Source organism: Mustela putorius, unplaced genomic scaffold (assembly GCF_011764305.1).
Source record: "Mustela putorius furo isolate JIRA1106 unplaced genomic scaffold, ASM1176430v1.1 tig00004007_pilon_pilon_pilon, whole genome shotgun sequence".
Lineage (NCBI taxonomy): Eukaryota > Metazoa > Chordata > Mammalia > Carnivora > Mustelidae > Mustela > Mustela putorius.
In genome coordinates, this window is record NW_025422145.1 from 2,717,236 (window position 1) to 2,740,877 (window position 23,642).

The following is a 23,642-nucleotide window of genomic DNA, read 5'->3' on the forward strand; positions in this document are numbered from 1 at the left end:
TGGAGGTGGCCAGCGCAGCCCTGCCTATTGAATTAATGTTTTAGAATATCCAGAAAGTTCTGAGCAATTTAATCAAGCAGCCACAAAGAGGTCGTTCTCCATCAGTTTCGTTAAGGACACCATGTGGCACTGCTTCTCCGTTCACTGTGGGACACAACTAGACTGTATCATCCAATTTCATCTACACAACAATGCTAAAAGGAACATATCAATGGCTCCATCTTACAGGTGAAGACACAGGAGCAGGAAGTGGCAAAGCAGGCACCAAGCCCTTGTCTTTCTGACATCTGAGGGCACAGTAGCCTGGAGCAGCTAGCTAGAGCCTCAGAACCACAAAGACACTTTGATTCCAGGGCCCCAAAACCAAAGGCGCCTGAAGCTGTGAGATAAACAAAATGGTCCAGAGTCCAACACAGAAGTAGCTGAACTCAACCCAAATCCACCAACATTTAGTGTGAGAATAAAAACTAATTCAGAAGGACCTACAGCATGCCAGAAAGCAGACAAATGCACAGGCTATGCATTTCCACAGTGTGCATGACCTAGGCTCGAGGCTGTATCTCTTTATTTAATCTTCACACCGTCGCTACGTTAGGTATTTTATGGATAAGAAGTCTTGAGTCTCGGGGCCGCGTGGGGGGCTCAGTCAGTTGAGCATCTAAGCCTTGATTTTGGATGGGGTTATGATCTTGAGGTCATGGGATCCAGCCCCATGGGCTCCAAGTTAAGTGGGGAGTCTGCCTGGGATTCCCTCCCCCCCCACCCCACCTCCTGTTCACTTGTGCACGCTCTCTCTCGCTAATAAATAAATCTTTTTTTTTAAAGATTTTATTTATTTATTTGACAGACAGAGATCACAAGTAGGCAGAGCGGCAGGCAGAGAAAGAGAGGAGGAAGCAGGCTCCCTGCAGAGCAGAGAGCCCGATGTGGGGCTCGATCCCAGGACCCTGGGATCATGAACTGAGCTGAAGGCAGAGGCTTTAACCCACTGAGCCACCCAGGCGCCCCAAATAAATCTTTTTTTAAAGATTTTATTTATTTATTTGATAGAGAGAGAGATTGCAAGTAGGCAGAGAGGCAGGCAGAGAGAGAGGGGAAAACAGGCTCCCCACTGAGCAGAGAGCCCGATGCAGGACTTGATCCCAGGACCCAGAGATCATGAGCTGAGCCGAAGGCAGAGACTTAACCCACTGAGCCACCCAGGCACCCCTCTAATAAATAAATCTTAAAAAAATAGAAGAAAGAGGGGCAACTGGGTGGCTCAGTCATTAAGTGTCTGCCTTTGGCTCAGGCATGACCCCAGGGTCCTGGGATGGAGCCCCACATCAGGCTTCCTGCTCAGCAGAGAGTCTGCTTCTCCCTCTCCCTCTCCCCTGCTTGTAACACCTCTCTTGCTCTCTTCCTCTCTGTCAAATAAATAAATAAAATCTTTAAAAAAAAAAGAAAAGAAAGAAACCTGAGTCTCATAGAGGATGAGTAACTTGCCAATGCCACACAGCTTTTTTTTTTTTTAAGATTTTATTTATTTATTTGACAGACAGAGATCACAAGTAGGCAGAGAGGCAGGCAGAGAGGGGGGGGGGAGGGAAACAGGCTCCCTGCCAAGCAGAGAGCCCGACTCGGGGCTCAATTCTAGGACCCTGAGATCATGACCTGAGCCGAAGGCAGAGGCTTTAACCCACTGAGGCACCCAGGTGCCCCTGCCACACAGCTTCTAAGAGACAAAGTGCACACACAAATTCTGTGCTGCCTGACTGCATATTTCTGGTTCCTAGGGGAAGGCCAAGGATTCCCCCTGCAACACCACACACACACACACACACACACACAATGTACATATACATGGATTTTCAAGATTGTCTTAGAAATAGCAGAGCATCACCTGGGAACGGGTAGGGGCTCTTCCCCTAAAGTGAACTGTGCCTCACTCTGAACCAAGCCCACTAACTTGTCAGGTGATACAACCATCATCAGCCCTACCAACAGCTGCAAAAATAGTAGGAAACAGGACGAAGACAAAAGGGAAGGAAGTGAGAGGGAGAATACAAAGAAGAACCAACGTCACTCCCTCCATCACCATCAGTTAAGAATTTCACAAGAACCAGCATGTTCCGAGTAACTTACAAGCACCATTAAATCATTAAATCTTTACAGAAAGCTCCAAAATGTAAGCAGCACTATTATTTCTATTCTACAGGCAAGGAGACTGAGACACAGAATGGTTGGGTAGCCTCCCCCAGGTCACCCAGCAGAGGACCCAATTCTGCATGTCAAGCCCATTCTCTTAACCATGCATCTGCCTCTGATGAAAAGCGGCAAGGGCTCTATGTGGATCAGGGCTTGAGGAGGGAGGGACACAATGCAGTTTCCTGTGAGGGGGTAAAAAAATAACTACACAACAGGCTTGGTTTCTTTCCAAAAGGGGTTGTTTTCCAAAGGTCTGCCTTATAGCCCTCCCACCTTCCTCTTAGTACCCAAACCAGATTTCCTGTTTGGTGGGTGCATCCCTCCTCCAGCTTCTGTGAAAATTGGCTGATAGCAACTCACAGTTGCACACGCCGGACTCCAGGATACTGCTTTACCCACTCCCTCCCCTAACCCCGCACGGAGGCAGGACCCATGCTTCCTCCTGAGGGCTCTCCCCAAGAGCCCTCACAAGAATCCCTGCCTCAGGCTCTGCATCTGGAGTACTGGACCGGACACCTCCCTTCTCCTGCTCTCCATCTCTGCCTCTGCTCACTTAGGGTTCTGGTACATAAGCATCTCCTTCTCAGACTCAGAGGTGGGAGAGGAAGAAGGAGGTGAAGTGAGGGACTCTGAAATCTGGGGTTGCTGGGAGGCAGGAGGCCAGGCAACTGAGAGACGGCAGCCAACTCAACCATGTTGGCAGTGCCCAGCCACCCCTAGGCCAGCCTGCCCTCGGCCTCATGCACTTTGGGTAATTAAGAACAGATGGCCCAGCACCTCCGCCAAGCCCCATTAACTCCTTAATGCTGCTCTTCTGGAGGCTAGATGGCGGCTGGAAAAGCCAGCTTTGGAGGTCATCTAATTAAATGATGCCCGGCACAGAGGGTTGCCTAGTCTCTCTTCCCAGGCTGGCAGCTGCCCCCGCTGCTTCATCTGAGCCGCCATCGGTGACCAGATGGGCTGGGAAAGGGGCCCGGGTGTGCTGAATGGGGAGAGAGGTGCTGAGGGCAAGGAGCACTGGCTTCGGAGTCAGGGGATGACCGCTGTCCCGTGTCCTCAGACAGGTCACTTAATCCAGGTCTCACTCTCATCACCCGCCAAACGGCAAGGTAATAAGAGCGATAATAACCATGCAACAAGAAGTTTAACATTGTTCTCACGGCCACTACTATTCCCTCAGTGCTGAGGATCATTCTAGTGGTGGTAAAAATGCTGTGCCAAACCCTTCACGGGAAATCTGTTCTTTGATGTCCATAACCACTCTCTGGGATGGTACCTCTTCTGAGCTCCATTTCACATATGGAAAAACAGAGGCTTGGAGAGATTAAGTACTGTGCCAAGTTCATTTGGCTGGAAAGAGCCAGAGGGAGGATTCGAATCCAGGTCCGACCAACTCAAGAGCCCCTGCTTGTCACTACCGCGTGACAGCACCCCCCGCCACCTGCCTGGCAGGACAGTCAAACCTCAGAGGAAAAGGAAAAAAGAAAAAACACAAAAATGTTCCCTTGTCCTTGACACACCAAAGAATCCTTCATCCCTCTCCTCCAAAAATAAAAAAATAAAAATAAAGACCCTATTACTGATTCAGTCCATTCTTCACCAGATGACTTTCTCAGACCTAGACATCCAAGGCTTGTACCAGAAACTCCAGGTCCTTTGTACTGCTTCTCACTACCTAGACCAAGGGAAAGGTAACACATGTATATCTACACATTTTGTATAAAGAGGGGGTTCTGAGAAGGTGGCTGCGTCCTGGGTGAATGAGAACCAAAGAAACGTAAATGCTTGTGTCTCACTGGAGATCGCTGGCCACGTCTGATGGGCCACAGGGGAGCACAAGCAGACGAGGGATATGGGCTTCTGGTAGGATTGTGGGGGAACCTACGTCCTACACACACACCTTTGGGGCTGACTGACCGAAGTGCACTTTGGTGCCTGATTTCGGCCACTGACAGGAGAGACCTCAAAGAAACAGGCAATTTTAGTACCTGGTTTTGAAATTTAAGAATGCTTTGGCAGAAAATGTTTTATTTCTTGTTACATGGATGTATTCCGTTTGTGAAAAGTCCCTGAGCCACTGACTTAGAAATACACTTTTCTGACTGGGTGTTATACTTCGATAAAGAGTTTTTTCAATAAAGGAAAACTACCTCTAATGAAAAGCAGGAAGTGCTTTGGAAAACCCAAACGGCTATCCGGGCTGAAAGTGCTGCCATTCTTACCACACTGTAGACAATCCCCCAGCACCCACCCCACCGCCCAAAGAGCCGGCTCCTCATCTTCAAACAAACGGGTACTGGGTTTGCTGCATCCCTGCCCGTGGCAGTCTTCACAATGGTGGGGGAATGGTCCCCAAGCCAGCCTACCGCTGGAAGCGTTCGGAAGCATCTTTCAGGCAAGGCTTCATTCCTCCTTATTCTGCAAAGGCCTTACAAAGCCAGACATTCTCCTCCCCTATCGTACCCACTCCTGGAAGCTGGAGACTGACACAGTGTAAGCAGCTCCGTGGAGAGCTCACCCTGGCAAACGTTAAGCTTGTCGCCAAAAGCACCGAATCCCGACAGAACACTGGTGGACCCTCCCTTTAGCCGCCTTCAACCACCAAATATCCCACTCATCTTCTCCACTGTCCCTGCCTCTGTCTGGCTGTGTACCTTGACCTCTACTTCTTGTCTTCGAATTCCATGTGAGACTTCTAATACTTTTCATCGTTCCCCACTTCCCCCAATGTCACACCACTTTCTCCTCCAGCCCTCCCCAGTCACCATGACCATCCTCCTGGTTGCTGAAGTTGCAGATCTTAGAATCACCCTTGGTTCCTCCTGTTCCCTGACGCCTCACAGGGAACCTCACAGCTGCACCTCCCCGGCTCCAGTGACATCACTGCTCCAGGTCACTTGGATGATGGTGATAGCTCTCCTTCACCCCCCTTCCCAACTACTCCTACCAACAACCCAACACCCCAGCGAGTTCTGAAAATGTAAATCAGATTAGGGTAACTCCCTGCTCTGAACCTCCATGGGTCTCCCCGTCCCACTTAGAGCAAACTCCAACGTACTGCTCTGCTTACGGGCCTATGTCTGCAGACATCCACTTGACGGTGTACAGAGGGGCCCCCTCACTCCGCCCCAACACCAGGGACCAATTTCCATTTCCCAAGCACTAACCTCATGCCTGACCCAAATCTTTACACTTGCTGTTCCTTTAGCATGGGACACTTTTTCCTTGGCTGTTCCCATAAGTGGTGGCTTCTCAGCCTTCAGGTCTCAAAGAAAGGTCACCTCTTTGGAGGGGCTCTCTCTGACCACCCATCTCAACTGCCCCCAGTTATTCCCATTAGACCATCGTGCCTTGTCTCACTGGCTTACTGTCTGTCCTCCACTCAAACAGGAAGGACCATGGTACCTATCTGTTCTATTCTGCCATGAGCCTTTAGCACCCAGCACATGCATTACTCACCCAGGCTGCCTACAAGAGAAGTACCTACCTCTGGCCCACTCCCCAGAAGGCATCCCAAGTCATGAAGAGATAAATGGGGCATAAAACATGTCAGATCCTCCTCAAATGTTTCTGCTTCCCATACCTCACTCCATGCATGCCAATGTCCCAAACCAACAGAAAAAGTGCGGTTGACATGGGCCTGCCTCCCACCTTCCCAAGTACCAGTGGTCACGTAGACAGACCTTCACCCCCCCACTCAACTGGGAATGGAGAGGCAGCCACATGAAACAGTGGAGCAGAAAGTCTGGACTCTACATGTGGAAGGATCCAAGGTCAAGGTCTAGTCCCAATGTGTTTATTAGCTATTTTCCCTAATATGAATCCTTCTGCCTCAGTTTCCCCTTCTGTAAAAGAACAATCAATCCATCTGCCACAAAGCAATCTGTGGCATGAGGGAATCCTTTTGCGGTAAACAATCCCATGAAGTCCACCTAGAAAATGTTCAGTATAGTAGATGATACCAAGCACGCACTAAATGTTATCTATGATGAAGAGTGATATCTCTGGGAAGCCTGCAGTCTCTCTTTCTAGCTTCCTTCCTCTTGAGAGGACTGCCTTGCTCCACGGCCTTCTCAGTCTGATGGAGATTCTGCTCCCACACACAGCTCTCAAAGCCAGTGCTCAGTGGGAGCCCTGTCTCTTTCAGAGCGAGAGCCAGTTCCTCCATGGAGACTACACGCAACTGACCCCCATCAGCTCTTTGACCCTCTTCACACCGCTCTCCCCATGATTTGACTCTGCTCCAGACATCTTGGCCTCCATGCTGTTCCTCAAAACCTTTTTAGTCACTCACCAACTTCGCCTATGACCCTACCTTCCTAGAACCCACTTTGCCCCAGCTATTTGCATAGTGCCCGCCCTCCTCACCTTCAGGAACTTGATTAAAACTCCAGGACAGTCTCCTGGGCTACTGCGCTAGGCTGAACATGACTCCCCAAAGATGCCTACATCCTAATCCTTTGAACCTTAGGTGGCAAGAGGACCTATGCAGATGTGATTAAGGAGCTCGTCCTGGGTTATCCAAGCAGGCCCACCGTCATCACAAGAGGAAGGGGCCATGAGCCAAGGAATCCAGGCGGCGTTCAGTAGCTAGAAAAGGCAAGAAAACAAATTTCCCCCCAACAGCCTCCAGAAAAAACACAGGCCTGCTGACCCATTTCAAACTTTTGACCTCTAGAAGTGTCATGTAATACATCATGTTATCATAGCAGCAATGGAAGGCACATACAGCTATCTAACCTAAGATCGTGCTCTTCACCAGATGTGCGCATATGCAGGTATCTGCACACAACACACACACACACACTCCTCACCCCATCTCCTAGATTAAAAGTTTCTCTATACCACTCACCATCTGACAAACAAAGTAACTCAGAAAAATATGGCACGTATTTCCCGCACACATACACACAGAAATAAATGTTCTATGAAAACAGCAATTTTTGTCTATTTTGGAAACTGCTATATTCCTTGCACCTAGAAACAGGCCTGGCATTATTGAGTGGATCGACACTCACTAAATTTGCTGACTGCATGCCTTCTTTCTCTTTAGCACTTATATATCCTATTCTGTCCCGTTATATAAAATCTCTCTCACCCCTCGACCCTCAGCCCTTGAGAGCAGGGACCCATCTCCCTTGGTCACTGCTACATCCTTCCATCACTAACACAGAACCTCGCCCTGAACCCAAGATGATCCCCACCAACAGGCGATGCATGAGCATGATACCACAGAGTTGTCAGAATTCCAACCTGTCAAGAGCCCTCACATTTTATTTGATTGCAAATATGTCTAATTCCCAGTTCACTGAAGCAAGAAAAAAAAAAAGAAGAAGAAGAAGAATCCACTCAAGTCTGTAATTTACAAAGCAAATCTGCCCAGCAGAAATACTCATCTTCAGAAGACAGTGGGATTCAATCATTTTTAAAAAGGGAGAAGAAAGAAACCCACCCCGTTCCTCAGACTTTCCCATTATATTGTTTGCAAACCTTCTGAAAGCAGTTTGAGGCCAAGGCTAATCATTCTGCCTCAAGGGGCTCATTTCCTGTGGCTGGTGGTACTTTTGTTCCTGAGGAAGGAACCAGCAGGCAGGATAACTGAGATTGTGGCCCAAGTGCTTCTGGGGGAAAGGGTGTATGAAAATCCAGTCGAATCCACTTGGCTTGCTCATTAGAATTCCGGGAGTACAGGGCAATGCGTCCCTTTGAAATCCTTGGAAACAATCAGATGAACAATTTAACTATCCCTAAGAGGAAATATGCAAGGACATATTTAAATTATATTATTTTCACTTTAAATAACCATGTAGGAAAAATTGGTGACCAGAAGTTAAATGAGGCAGGTGTGGGGGAGGAGGGCGATCAGTATGTAATAGTTGCCTTTACTTTTTTATTTCCTTGTCAAATTGAGCTCATCATGCCATGTTGTGAAGGACACTTCTGTGCCTGTTCCTGGACCCGTCTGTGGGCTCCTAAAGGGCAGGGACCATGTGTCACTTTTCAGCGCACTTCCCGGCAGCCGCGATAGTGCCTGACACATGCTAGACACCATGCTCACTGGTTAAACAGATGAGCAGACGAGCAGATGAACAGAGGGATGAACGGATGCTTAAGCCGGGAATGAGTATGCTGGCTATCCCCTCGCCTGATAACCACTACCCTGGGCACATGTGCAATCCACAGCAGCTTGGGCTATCTGGAACAGAACCTGGGAATATGTTCGTAAACTTTTACCCCAGCAGGCCTGCCCCAGGAAAGTTTGGGAACCCCATGCTGCATCCACCTGTTTCATGCGTCCTCACCTAAAAATGACCTTGGGTTATGTTTCCCACCTGCAGCAGCAGACGAAAGGTTCTTACATTCAGAAGGAGAAGCAAGCCCTTTCCACTTCAAGCCACTCCATATTTCCCCCAGCCACCATTCAGCTGCTCCAATCCCAGGCTGCTATTTCCATTCTGGCTCTCTTCAGTGGAGCGCTGAAAAGTTTCCAACCCAAGATGGAGACAGCAGAGCACAAGGAGCTCTGCATGCAGCCTGACATCCACGCAGTGACCACATTCAGTTCCCTGGAAGACCTCGCATGCAAAAGCAGGGCCTCCCGGCTCAGATTCCCTTGCACACAGTGTCCTTCCTGCCAGGTCAGCGGATGCACCAACTTGGGAAATACGTGTTTGGCATGTTTATTTACTTTATGTCACAACACGGATCTCTCCTTTGAGGAACAAGGTCTCCACAGTGGCTTGTCAAGCTGTGGTCCGAGGAGCCTTTAGGGGCCCGCCAGACTCCAGGACTCTGTTCTCCTCTCTCAAGACACCATTAGAATGAAAAGGAATTGGTGTTTGAGGACCTGGAGAGCCAGACCTTAGAGTGATAATTCCCATTTATGCCGGGGTGACAGATCAAACTGGACATTGACTGTCATCAATTCTTGGAAGTAGGAGGAACCACAGAAGAAATGAACACTCCCTGTATTCATGGTCCATCGCTGCATAACAAACTGCCCCAGACTTTAGTGCAGAAAAAACAATGTTGATCATCTCGGTTTCTGTGGGCCAGGAACCCACGCATACCTTAGCTGGGTTCTTTCCCTCTGTCTCTGACAAAGCTGGAGTCATCCTGGGCTGACTGAGCTGGGGAAGGCTCCACTTCCCAGATCACTCACATGGCTGCCAGCGAGATTCAGCTCCTCAGCGGTACTGGACTGGGGGCCTCGGCTCCTCTCTCGCTGTTGGCCAGAGCTGCTGCCATATGGGTTCTCCATTAGACAACCTAAGATATGGCAACTGGCTTCGGAGTTGAGCAAGGGAGAGAGAACATACAATCCGGATGGAAGGAACCTAACCTTTTTGCAATCTGATCCTGGAAGTGCTGTCCCATTCCTTTTCCTGTGATCTGTTTATCGGAAGCCAGCTCACGCTCTGGGGGAGGGCGTTACCCATGGACGTGAATACTGGGAGTTGGGGACCCCTTGGTAGCCATTTCAGAGGCTGCTCCCTGCAACGCCTAAAGGACCCCCATCAGATAACCTCTCAGAAGCAATGCGTGTGATATGGTCAGCCAGACCTAGGTTCAGATCTTGGGTCCGTCACTTACTATTACCACCACTACTAAAGGCAACCATGAGGATGTCATGAATGCAGCCCTTCTTACTGACTAGACACTCTACAGATCTTCACAACCGTCATTTATTTTATCCTAAACATGCCTTTGAGAAAGTGCTTTTAGGACACCCATTGCACAGATAAGGAAACTGAGCTGTAGGAGAGCCCAGCCTTGCCCAAGCCCTCCCAGGAAGAAAAGCAGGCAGATTTCAGCCTCTGTGCTTCAGCACTGTGAAAATCCCTCTAACCTCCCCCATGACAGGCTCTGACTAACACTGGCCAGCAAGGGCTAGCAGAGAGGAACAAATAAACTAATTAAAGAATGTCCCGTGGGCAGAGATGTATAAAGGAGATGTATTTTGTTTAACAAATACCCACTGAGCACTTCCCCTGTGCGGAGCACTGTGCAGATTCGGGGTTCACTTATGCAGTTTGCTCAGGGCTCGTGCCAACCCTGGGAGGTAGGTGGTGTACGTGCTCACTCTGGCTGATCAAAACTAGACTGTTTGGAGAGCTTTACAAGTTGGGGGACTCATTGAGCCCTCAGAATGACTCTAGGAGGCAGGTCCTTGGAGCAGATGCCAGGGGCCCTCACTTGGATCACTGAAGACACACAGGCCGATTCCCAGTCTCTGGCACCTGCTTCTTGGCCAGGGCTTTCTGGGGCTGCCAAAGCTTGCTTCCCTCTCCTGCCTGGCCCGCACTGCTGCTCCTCCCCTGGGAACATCCTTCAACAGTGACTAATACCCCGGCACACTCATCCTTCCAGAGGGGTCACTTGGAGCCTAGTGCTATGCGATGTCAACCCAAGTCACTGAGAGTGATTTCTGTGAAGCCTCAGTGGCCACTGGCTGAATAATACGCCCTTTCTGGCTGCCTTCCCTTCCCTGGCCCACTTCCCCACTCCCCTACCTAGCTTCTCTGATCCTTTGAGATAAATTACTTGTACTCAAATCTTTGTCTTGGTATCTGCTTCTGAGGAACTCAAAGTAACACAATGCTATTATTAACCTCATGTGCAGAAGAGAAAACTGAGGCACGGAGAGTTTAAGTCTCTTGCCCAAGGCCACGCAGCTCACACAGCTGGGAAGTGGTGGAGGCAGGATTCAAACCTGGGCAGTCTGACTCTTAACATTACACATCCTGATGTTTTTCCTTCTAACTAAGCTGGGTAAACAGAGTAAGAATAGCTGCCTTCTAGCACCATGGAGAGCCCTACCCCAAAGCACTGTGTAACCAGCGGCCAAGCAGACACATGCTTTCATGTACGACTACAAAGACCAGCTCCGTTCTTCAGCAAACATGTCAGCTCCCCAACACAGCCGGCTGCGATCCCACTGAATGATGTGATTATGGAAGCCATGTTAATGGTGTTATCACGTAGCAAGGATTTCTGGTGTGCTTGTAAACCTAAAACCGTAATTGCCAAAGAGAACTCATCCCCCACAAATCAAGTCTCTGTATTGACAATTACATCCGGTGTTGCATGGAATTTAATGCCTAAATAATGAAGTCAAAGAACAAAGCTGGAGACTGAGCATTTGAATATACTTGATTGATTCATTTCTCGCTCCCGTTTAATAACCCACTTAGTCGGTGACGGTTAAGTGCAGCAGACTTAGAAAGAACATAACACACCAGAGAGAAAACATTTCACAGATTAATAACTGGATGTGGGTACAAGCTGGCGCTCCCCTAATAGCAGCACAAAAATAGGTTATCGTCAAAAATCTGGATTTAATGTTCCAAAATGGGGATTCGTGCTTTTCTTTTAGACGGCTCCATACTTATCACCACAGGCTAATGAAACATAAATCAGAAATCGGGAGCTAATAAATGCAATTCTGGGGGAGTATTTTTTTTAATTTAATACCTTCGAAGATCGTGATCTTTGTTCAAGATCTTTAATGTTCAAATTACAATGTGTGAATATTAAGTATATTCGATTATGATTGAACTCTCCAAAAGGCTAATTTATGAACCCTCCAGCCTGACACGCATGCACTATTTAAAGGAGGATGTGGCCACAGTTCATTTATACCAATTTCTCCAGTATAGAGACAAACACTCTTTAACTGCCTGGGCGAATAAAGTCATGCGCGTATATATCTGGCTGGTTTGCTTGATTTGTGCCAAGGGATGTACAATTAAATGATATTGACTCAGTGTTTAAAGCAATTTTGGCAGGAATTTTGCTTTAGGGAATGTTCTCTTAAGTTTCTTACTTGCTGTCTGGGTGAAGGAAAGAGGTGGTTTGCTCAAGGTAGGGTGCTTTCTCAGGTCAGACAGTGACAAAATGTCCTTCCTCTCCAGCCATAATTCTCTTCCTAAAATAATTTTATGATGTCTGTGGGAAAATACTTTTCCCCAATGAAGCCAGTTTTAATGTCAGCTGAACAACGTCCTCATCCCTTTAATTTGTTCTGAGATTTACTCCCTGCTTGTCTGGTTTATCAAGGGAGGGGCCAGCCCCTGGTTGTGAGGAGAACTGCCTCATGTCATGCCCAGAAGGATGTATTACTAAAGCAGCGGGAACAGGAGGAAGGAGAGTGAAAGTGTTTCCTCTGTGCTAGGAAACACTCTGTCCCAAGACAACTGGGTCCATTCATTCTCCAGGTTAACACCTTTTGACACAGCATAATTTTTTTTTTTAATTTCTTGCCAAAGATTATACAGGATACCAATTTAGTAAAACTGAAACATGAAGTCAGAACTCAGAAGTTAGGGCAAGACTGGGTAAAATACAATGCAGAGACTGACACCTCATGATCCTAACCATTTGATTGAGACCATTTGATTCTGAGCCCCCTGGCGGTCAAGGTATAGAAGGAAACTCATCCCTTAAATAATTCCCCAGGGGAGGTAGACATTTTCTTGGCCCTTGAGCAAATACTGCCACTGACCTGCATTGTCTGGAAGAACTGACAACCCTGCTCCCACGCCCTGCCTTCCATACGCACACGCCTCCTAGGGGCAGGCTCCACTTACTGAGCACACAGTGTCTTTATGCAATTTAGCAATAACCTTTCCCCTCTCTGGGCGGGAGCGGGGGTGCAGGCAAGCTGACTGGGCCTAATGCAGGGAAGAAGGCACCCCTTCCTCCAGCAAGACAGAGCCAAAGAAAGGAAAACAGCTTGGCCAACACATGCTGGCTTGATAATCAGCTTCCATGCACTCCTTTGGCTGGATGGTGCACAAGGACCTGGACTTAATTCTGAACATTTTGGATTCCCTGAAGCAGTACCGCAGTCTTTGGTGAAAGCCAAGGACAGTGTCTGTGGGAAATTTAAGGGAAAACAATTCTACTGGGGCCAAGATAATGAGGTCCTCAAATCCCCAATGGTCTATTTCAAAACTATCCTGGAGGGTTATCGCACTGACCGCATCTTCCAAAGTACTACTTCTCTCTGTATGTTCAGAGTATTTCAGAATAGATCAGAGAAATTAAACCATTCTGCTACCTCACGGTGCTCGAGGAGCTCTGAGGAAGGCAATACCAGCCCCGGAGTGGACCTTCTAGGATGGGGGAGAGATTCCTTTCCCAGGTGAGAAGGGCAGAATGGACAGAAGGCAGAGATAACCACAAAAATCACCATCTTCTCTCTTTTATTTCAATAAGCCTGCTTTTCTTTCCTTAATTTCATTTGTCTTGGGGGGCTTGATTTAGGGAGCCATCCAGGTGGGTTTCAAGTACAGAAACAGGCTGTCGATAAGGAAGGCAGCCCAGAAGCCATTCAGTTGTAGAGAGCGACAGATAACATGAGTGCTAGTAGCCTAAAGAGTGCCAGAGTTAAGTCGCTTTAGCAGGGAGAAGAAAAAAGAAGGGAGCAACAGAGCAGGGGGAGTGGACCAAGGCTCTGAGACTTGCCACTACGAAGCAATCCTCTGTAACCCTCTGACAGCGAACCAAAGACAACAAGTTGGTACATTTTCCACCAACATCATGCCACTCGGTGAGAAGGTTCCTTGTTGTTGCAAGTAACCTCAAAAGAGACACACACACAGTCTCTCTCTTTCTCTCTCTAACCATTAGGAACACTCTAATCATGAGGGGAGGGGTCTCTGTTGGAAATAATATATGCTGGCCATCCAGAAAGCAGTATGCAAATTTTGACTGTTCAGACTGGACAGAACCTGGCAGGACGCCAACCAATGCTCACGCAACAGGGTTTAACCCTTTCATCTTTGTTTCTATGGTCAGTCTGGAAGCAAGACTGCCCCCTCCCCCAGACTCAACTCACTAAGCTTACAGGAGAGGTTTCATCATTGAGGAGCTGGTGCCTGAGCTACAGAAATCCTCCGCTCCCCCTGTTCCCGGTTTTGTTCATGACCTCTCCTATTATGGTCAACATCTGGAATGAACAACTAATAATTGCAGCAATGCCTTGAGGGGGTTTCACCTATTTACATATAAATGGTTCTGACCAGAGCTGGCCACCAGCAACGGTTAATTTAATTTACTATCCCTTGGCAAAAGAATAGTCATTGGTTTTTCGGCACTTTTAACCTTGGTAGACCCTTGGGAAATAAAAATTAGATTGAGAGAAAATTACCAGTGGAGGAGAACAGTATAAAAGTGACAGTAACATATATAAACCTCCGGCAGGAGTGGAATAAAGTGGCATATTATTGTTCGCTGTCTTTCGAAGTTCAATATTTCTTGTGTGATTTACACTTCCGCCATTGTCTCGCCCCCTGGAGTAATTCTGGCCACTCCGGGCAGCCTCTCCCAAGATGCATATCCTTGTTACTGTCAGGGAAGGGACGGATTACCTGGCTAAGTAGGGAGAGATGTTTGGACAAACAGCCATGAGAAAACAGGGCTCAACAAATAAGACTTTAAAGAGGTGCCTGGAAGGAAGCAGGTGAGTGGGATGGCTACGGCTGACATTCCAGCTTTCTCCACAGAACTCTGTGACCATGCTCCATGTGGAGCTCAGCTCTGACCGGAGGTTCTGAGCAGCCAGTGTTGCCCTCTCAGCTTCATTGCTCCCCGCAGTATGCCTCCCACTCCATGAAATCCCCTCAATTCTCACACTCTCTCACACGCACGTGCACGTGCGCACACACACCCATACCTATACGACAGTTGTTTCTCTTCCCTGAAACTTTGCTCCTCTGCCTGGTCCACTCTTCTTCCCCTTCTCTATTGTGCCCGTCTAGCTCCTAATTGCCTTTCAAAACTCAGCCCACATATCACCTCCTCTAGGAAGATTTGCCCGATTACCTCCAGGCCAGGTGATAATCCTTTTTCAGAATTATCCTTCTGAACTTGCCACTTCCATTATTTGCATTCATCTCCTTATGCCCTTCTGTCCCACCTCCAGAGCACAGAATGAGACCTCTATGACCTCCAAAAGAAATGAAAATTTAAGTCCAGACAGAGAGGTCAGGATTCAACACAGGAGACAGAGGCAGAGGTTAGAAAACTTCTGACATCTCTAAGTGGACAGATTTTCTGGTGTAGGTTTTTCCTTCATTGCACATACCACAATTTTGTCCTTAACTTATTTTACCTGGTTGATTAATACACACACACACACACACACACACACACACACCCATACACACACTAAAGGCTGTAAAGGCAGGGGACATGTCCATCTTTCTTTCCCACATTTTCAGTGTCTACCTCAGTCCCCAGCACATAGATGGTGTCCTATAAACATGTGTATAATTAATTGGCTAATTAATTAATGAGAAGATATGAAACAGATCAGGGAGAGAAAAAGCAGAAATAAGGTCATATAGGGGCCTGAATTCCAAGGTTCATGTGCAAATGTCCATGTGGCACAAGAAGAAACAAGCAAAGAGATGTATGGAGATGATGGACAGAGACGTAGAGAGATAATGATATTAGCTCCAATTCCAATGAAACTGCACCCAATCCAGAGAGGGTCTGATTCTGGGTATGTTTAAACAAATATAGAAACCACCAGATTTTTTTTTCCCTGAGAGGATACCAAGCCCATAACTTATTGAGTATAAACAGACTCAAATGACAAAGCTGCTGGCATCCACAAACACCGTCATTTTACACGTAATGAGGTAGAGCAGGATTTGATTCCCTCACTCACTGAATTGATAACTTCTCATGAAGAGAGCACCGTATTTGTTTAGGAAACACTCTGATTAACAGTTTGGAGTAGAGCGTAAGACTTCAAAAGTCATGCACAAGTCACAACAGAGGACACCGAAGTGCCTTGGTTAAACAATGATCACAGTGACCCTGGGGTTGTTTTGTTTCCCCAAGCATTGTTGTGAGTTGAATTTGCAAGTCTGGGGCAGAGAAGAATTGCTCTGATAATAGAAAAGAAGGGATCCAGGGCACTGCAGTGGGCATCAGGAAAGATAGACACATGGGTGATGAAACTCTAAGAGACTGGGGAATTTCTCACTCTGCTTGCTGTGGGCAACATGATTTAGACACTCACTCCCTGTCTCCCCACAACATCTTCAGTAAATTCTGCTTGGCTTCTTAATGCTCTCACGTGAGGTGATTTTTATTTGGGAGATGAGAAGGAGGACTCAAGGAGTAGTATAAGTTGGTAGCTGACATCTGGTTATTAAAAAGACGAGGAAAATGATTCTTTTTTTTTTTTTTAAGATTTTATTTATTTATTTGACAGACAGAGATCACAAGTAGGCAAGAGAGGCAGGCAGGGAGAGAAAGGAGGAAGCAGGCTTTCTGCAGAGCTGAGAGCCCGATGTGGGGCTCGATCCCAGGACCCCGGGATCATGACCTGAGCTGAAGACAGAGGCTTTAACCCACTGAGCCACCCAGGCGCCCCAGGGAAAATGATTCTTAGCCAAGCTAGTGGACTTACCAAAGAACCCTCTGCTAGGCAAAGACTGAACCACTCAGACCCACCAGCTTCATCTATCCCTGTCCTGTATGCTAAAGATTTCAACTTGCCTTTTAGCAGGGTACTGTAGGCAACAGAAAAGGAAGGGTGAGTTCACTCTGGAGAGTTAGCATCAACATTTATTGACACCTAATACACATCCAACCATCTACGTGCATTCTCACTTATGCTTCACAACATCTCTATGGAGTAGTCAGTGTTACTTCTATTTTACAGAGGAAGAACGAAGAACTTCGGAACTATGGAGGTAAACTGTTACAAGTCAGGGAGCCAGTAAGTATTACAGCCAGTATCTGAATTCCCATCTGACTTTCCACCATGTTACACCACCTCCTTATTTTTTTTTATTAAATTTATTTATTTTTTTAATAAACCTATAATGTATATTTATCCCCAGGGGTACAGGTCTGTGAATCACCAGGTTTACACATTTCACAGCACTCATCATAGCACATACCCTCCCCAGTGTCCATATCCCCACCACCCTCTCCCATCCCCCCTCCCCCCAGCAACCCTCAGTCTGTTTTCTGAGATTGAGTCTTTTATGGTTTGTCTCCCTCCCAATCCCACCTTCTTTCATTTTTTTCTTTTCCTACCCCCCAACCCCCCCCCCACACTGCATCTCCACTTCTTCATATCAGGGAGATCATATGATAGTTGTCTTTCTCCAATTGACTTATTTCGCTAAGCATAATACCCTCTAGTTCCATCCACGTAGTTGCAAATGGCAAGATTTCATTTCTTTTGATGGCCGCATAGTATTCCATTGTGTATATATACCACATCTTCTTTATCCATTCATCTGTTGATGGACATCTAGGTTCTTTCCATAATTTGGCTATTATGGACATTGCTGCTATAAACATTCAGGTGCATGTGCCCCCTTTGGAGCACCACATTTGTATCTTTAGGATATATACCCAGTAGTGCAGTCGCTGGGTCATAGGGTAGCTCTGTTTTCAGTTTTTTGAGGAACCTCCACACGGTTTTCCAGAGTGGTTGCACCAGCTTGTATTCCCACCAACAGTGTAGGAGGGTTCCCCTCTCTCCACATCCTCACCAGCATCTGTCATTTCTTGACTTGTTAATTTTAGCCATTCTGAATGGTGTGAGGTGGTATCTCATTGTGGTTTTGATTTGTATTTCCCTGATGCCGAGTGATTACACCACCTCCTTATAAAAGCTATATGATGACTAAGAAAGGAGAAAGGACAGAGGTGGGAGATGAGGCCACCAATTCAGGTGGAACTTTCTGGAAGAAACTATTGCCACAGAGGACTTAACACTATAAGGACCCAAATGAGGTGTGCTGGTAAGGTAGATAATCATAAGCCTGGAAACTGTGGGGCTTACATTTGCCATGATCACCAAGGGGAGTTGGACAGTGTGGTGCCGGAAATGCAGGCATTGGAATCCGGCAACTCCTCATTTGAATCATGACTCTGATTTATTTTCTAAAACGGTCCAACTCCAAATTTCCCTTTAGAAATAATAATCATAAACATAAATTTAATGATTAGTCAAAAGAAGAACAGCCCTTCTGAATTAGGGAACAACTGTCGCTAGAGAATAATAACCCTAAATCTCCTTTGCTGGATTCATGGCAGCCTCCAGTTCACAGAGCGTGAGAGCGCAACCTTGTAATTTCCTTAATTTCTAAAAAGGAACTGAAATTTCTGCTGTCATTGGGATGAATCTTAATTCTATGGAAGATACAATACTGAGAGTGGTGACTGTTGTCACCTTGGGCAAATTATTTCACCTCTTTGAGACATGGCTCTGTCATCTGTAAAAGGGGGATAACCATGCACAGAAGTTCATTTTGAAGGTGCTGTGAGATAAGGCGTGGAAAGAGCTCAGCACAGTGCCCAGCACAGAGCAAGCACTCACTGAAAGGGAGTGAGGGGAGTAGCGGTGACCATGATAACAACAATGATGGAAACGATGCAAAGATGAGACCCCAATGAGACAATGATTTGTTGCCTTTGATGTAGATGTGAGTGATGATGATGATGATAATTTGGTGATCAAGGTGATGGCGATCATGGTGACAAAGACAACAGTGCCATGATAAGATCCTGATAAGCAGAGGTCATGATGTTAACGTGTTTGTTAATGGTGATGATGTTGGTGAGGATGAATATGATGAAGGAAGAAAAAACAAAAAGGAAAAAAGCAGCAAACTAGAGGAAAGAAGGAATTTAAAAAAAAGAAAGCCTAGAATCTCTGTGATGAAGCAACTGTAACTCGTGAGTGACTGGGTCCCACACACCCAAAACTAAGGTGCTCTGTCCCTTCAACCAGAACAGATGGGCTCTTCCCTATCTACACACCCATGGACATTGCCTCTGGGATCCTTCTAACTCCAAAGATCAACCAGCCCACTCCTCCCCCAAGGGGAGGATTTTTAAAAATTATTTTTTGATTTATTATTATTATTTTGATCTCTGAAGAGAGTAATGCAGCCATGTCCTTTCTGTGAGGTGAAGCCAAAGCCGTGAAGACTAACAATATACAGGGGCAATCCTCGAGAGCCTGGTTTCCAAGTGGACGGAGACCATGCCTGGCAGGACCTGGCCAAATCACTTGCTCAGTGTCATCATTCATGAAAAGGAGCTGAAGCCTTTACAAGTGTTCTAAGAATATCAAGCAGATAAACGGGATCATATAAGCAAATGTGCTCCGTGTTCTCTCGAGTAGCAACTATGAATATCTCAATTTTTAGAGAACTATAAAGTACAGAATTATTCTAATGGTTGAAAGCATGACTTTTAACAAGTTAATTAATCTCTTTGAATCTCTAAATGATGAAATAATAAGTTTATATAGCAGTACCTGTCTTATAAGATAGTAACAAGCCTTAAAGGAGGTGATCTATATAGAGCCCAACATCGTGTCCTTCTTGTGGCAGGCTCCGGGAACAGTAGCTGATATTATTACTAGTGTTGGAGACAATAAAACAAATAAACCCAAAATACAGATGTGATGATGTGACTCTCTGGCTTAAAACTTTTGGTGGTTTAGGGGCGTCTGGGTGGCTCAGTGGGTTAAAGCCTCTGCCTTCAGCTCAGGTCATGATCTCAGGGTCCTGGGATCGAGCCCCACATCAGGCTCTCTGCTCAGCAGGGAGCCTGCTTCCCTCTTTCTCTCTTTCTGCCTGCTTCTCTGCCTGATTGTGATCTCTGTCTGTCAAATAAATAAATAAAATCTTTAAAAAAAAAAAAAAAAACTTTAAGTGGTTTCCCCACAGTTCTAAGGACAGGAAAAGCCCTTCACAACTTGAAGTCCTACCCAACTCCCTACGCAACTAACCCTTCCCAAACTGCTTTTATGCCTCCTGGGCTTCAAACTCTGTGTGCTCGCACACTCCCATCATGCCGCTGGCCCTGCTAGAACACTCAGCCCCCAGGCTCGAGGAGGTTGCCTCCCTCTGTGGCTCAGAGCCCTTTGAATCTCCCACATTACAGCATGGTTGGGTAGTTTCTCGGTGATTTATCTGTTTCCACAACTACTTGGGATTGAGATGGTATACTGACCGTTAATCTTCGCCATCTATCATAGCACCGGGCACAGAGCAGAGCCCAGTAAATGCTTGCTGAATGAAGGAATGAGTACTGTGATCGATGTTTGCATGGGGCGCAGAGGAGGAGCACGGAAGGGGTCAGAGGAAGTCTGATGGAGGGTGATACCTGAGCAGGATCTTCATGGACAGGCAAGATTTATCCAGGCAGATAAAAAGAGTAAGAGCATTCCAGAAAGAGAAGAGAGCATGGACAAAGTATAAAAGCATTACACAGCAATGTGTACTGGGGAAACTTCCTATAATTGCACAGGACTGAAATATAGGATTCCAGAGTACAGGAGTGTAAGATGACGCTGGGTGGGCGTTGGGGGGGCATCAGTAAACTTAGCCTTTATGCAGTAAACACTGGCAGCCATTGAAGAATGTAAAGCGGAGGCTGACTCGATCAGATTGTGGCATGGGATTGAAGCCTGGGATCTAGTATCTGATCTGTTCCCATTCTTCCCACCCTCCCATCCGGTTCTCCTTTCCCATGTCTTCTTGAATATATTCTTTCCTTTCCTACAGTTTCCATTTATGCTTTTGTTGACCCAAGGGGTCAGAGGATCATGAATGAAGCTAGGTCATCCTAACAGCAACAACTGGGATTCAGGGGATAAAATTCCATTCTGACACAGCTGAAAACTCTAATGGGCACTTCTCAATGTGAGGGCTCTGAAAATGAGGCAGATGGTCCAAAAATGAGGCAGGGATTATATTTTCATGTTGACATAAAGGAACATGCTTATTTCTTGCTTAAAATAATTATCTACCTGAGCATGCCTGGGACAATACACTAAGCCTTTCCAATGATCAAAGCTCTTCTTTTTAAATCATAAATACAATTCTTCTCATCTCTCCTCTCTCAGTGCAGAATGCACACAATATCCACTGAAGAGCATGGCTCATGAAGTCATTCTGAGATGATGGTTATCAAACTCAAAGTCTCAGCCTTCCCTGAGGATTAAGGTTAGCGTTAAGGTTTAAGTCTAGAGTTGGGGTTTAGGGTCAAGGTTTATATTAAGGTCAAGATGGCCTTTAAGGAAAATATTTTAGAATGATTATGATCCGAGCCACTTAGAAGGTCCAAAGAACGAGACCCAAGACTCTAGAGGTTAGGTAGAAACCATGATATGAAGCGAAGAATGAAAGGGTGGCCGAGGAGCTAATAATTGATCGAGCAGGGAGACATTTTTGAGAATTTTGAGAATGAGGATTAATACCCTTCTTCAAGAGCAGGTGTCAGCAAAAATTTTCTGTGAAGGACCACAGGGCAATTATTAACCACTATGCAGGCTACCTCCAGTTTCTCTCATAGATACTTAGTTCTGTAGCTCCAGAGTAAAAGCATTCATGGGCCATGCATGTATGAACAATGGGTAATATGAATACAGGTATGGCTGTGTGTCAGTAAAATTCTGTTTAGGAAAATAGACAGCAAGTAAAATTTGGCCCTTGTCCTAGGGTCTTTAAGAGCATGTGTGGTGATAGACTATAAAAGGACAGTCTTCTGAGAATTGAACCAATGTAGAGAGATGCAGAATGGAGATACTGGAAAGGAAGATCAAGGCTGCAGTATTATTAGAAATCCTAGATCCAGCCACACCTGCAACTAAATCCCCCTGATACCTTCATTTACAGGTTCACCCTCCTCATCCATGGTTTTGCTTTCCATGTCCGGTTACCCATGGTCAGCCGTGGACCAAGAACAGATGATCCTCCTTCTGACAACAGCCTCAACACTATGTCAAAGAGCTGTATCATTGACCTCACTTCATCTCAGCATGTAGGCATTTCAACACATTGCATCATAACAACCAGGGTGGGTACAGGACACTAAGATATTTTGAGAGATCCAGTCATAAACCTTTTTTTTACAATATATTGTTATAATTATTCTATTTTGTTATTAATAGTCATTGTAGTAATCTCTTATTATGCCCAATTTATAGATTAAACTTGATCATAGGCATAAGCATAGGAAAAAATCACAGTATATGAGGGCTCCGACTGCTGCTGAGGATCTTAGAACATACCCCCTGAGGGTCTTAGAACATACCCCCTGAAGATAAGGAACACTGCTGCGTATGAAATAACAAATTATCTTTTTTGTTTATGCAGTGTGAGGTAGGTTTCTATCCATTGTTTCTAACCAGAAAAGTCCTGATTGGCACAAAGAATGTCAGAAAAAAAAAAATTCAGGTCTCATCCTAAATCTTCTGACTCCCAATCCAATGTTCTTTCTTTTCAGGCAGAAATGAATGCCCTAGTTGAGATATCTTTTGTCCTCACCAAGGCCAATATTGCATATGTGGGCTAGATTTTACTCCAAGAAACCCCTATTTCCTGGAGTATCATTAAAGGAAAGGAGGTGCCTAAGAAATGCTGCCCATGGATGTGGAACATTGACAGAACAGCTCTGGAGGGCCAGATGGATTCCAGACAGCTGTGACTTGATGGAGGCGCTCCACTTGGCGGGGCCATGGAGAGCCCAGCGTGAACAGCATCAATTAGCAACCTCTTTTGAGAGAGGATGATTATAGCACACCACTGCAATCAAGCTTCATGCAGCCACTACAAATAATAGTTATGAAGTCTCCGTAGCAACGTGCAGACATGTTTGATAGGAGTTTAGAAAGAGAAGAGCAGAATACACCACAATTCTCATTCATAGCTGAAGAAATTATGAATTGGTACAAACGCCCCAGAAAGCAATTTTGCCGCATGTATCAGAAACCTTTAAAATAAAAATTTTTTAAAAAGCCTTCATGACTTTTGATTCAGTAATCACCCTCCTCTCTTCAAAGAATCTACCCCCAAAAAACAGTCGGCAACATAAGCATGGATTTCCACGTAAGGATGTTCATCACAGCATTATTTACACTGGGGATAAAACAAAACAGTGCCCAAAGGCCAAACGTAGGAAATTGATGAGATACACAACGGTGTAGCAACATAGGGGGAAACATGATGACTGCGATCAAAATGACGGTTAAGAAGCATCTCTAAGGCCATGGGGAAATATTTACACAATAACCAGTACACATGCCATACACATGCCATGGTACCAGCTTTCCTTTTCGCTTACCCAGATATGGTGAAGTGTTTGAAGTGGTAGACTCAGGGCTCCTCTCATGGGTTTATCTGCATGGGGATGCTTTTCTGGGGCTTAGGAGTAAGAAGGAGGACTCCTAGAGAGAGAAGAAACCAAGGGCAATTAAAAGGATGTAACGAGGGGTGCCTGGGTGGCTAACGGTTATGTGTCTGCCTTCAGCTCAGGTCTGACCTCAGGGTCCTGGGATGGAGCCCAGCCCTGCTAACTGGGGAGCCTGCTTCTCCCTCTGCCCCTCCCACCGGCCTGTGCTTGCACTCTCTCTCTCTCTCTCTCCTGCCCCCAGGTGACATACCATGCCTCTCTGATAGATG

General features: G+C 46.2%; 1 long non-coding RNA gene across 1 annotated transcript in view; it reads right to left on the minus strand.

Moving 5' to 3' along the window:
- LOC106005589 overlaps positions 1–23,414 on the minus strand; it is a 180,391-nt gene extending 156,977 nt beyond the window's left edge. Inside the window, exon 1 of the long non-coding RNA XR_001179059.2 lies at positions 23,305–23,414. This is a non-coding gene — a long non-coding RNA (uncharacterized LOC106005589). The remainder of the gene's footprint in view (positions 1–23,304) is intronic.
- Between the last annotated feature and the right edge of the window lie 228 nt (positions 23,415–23,642).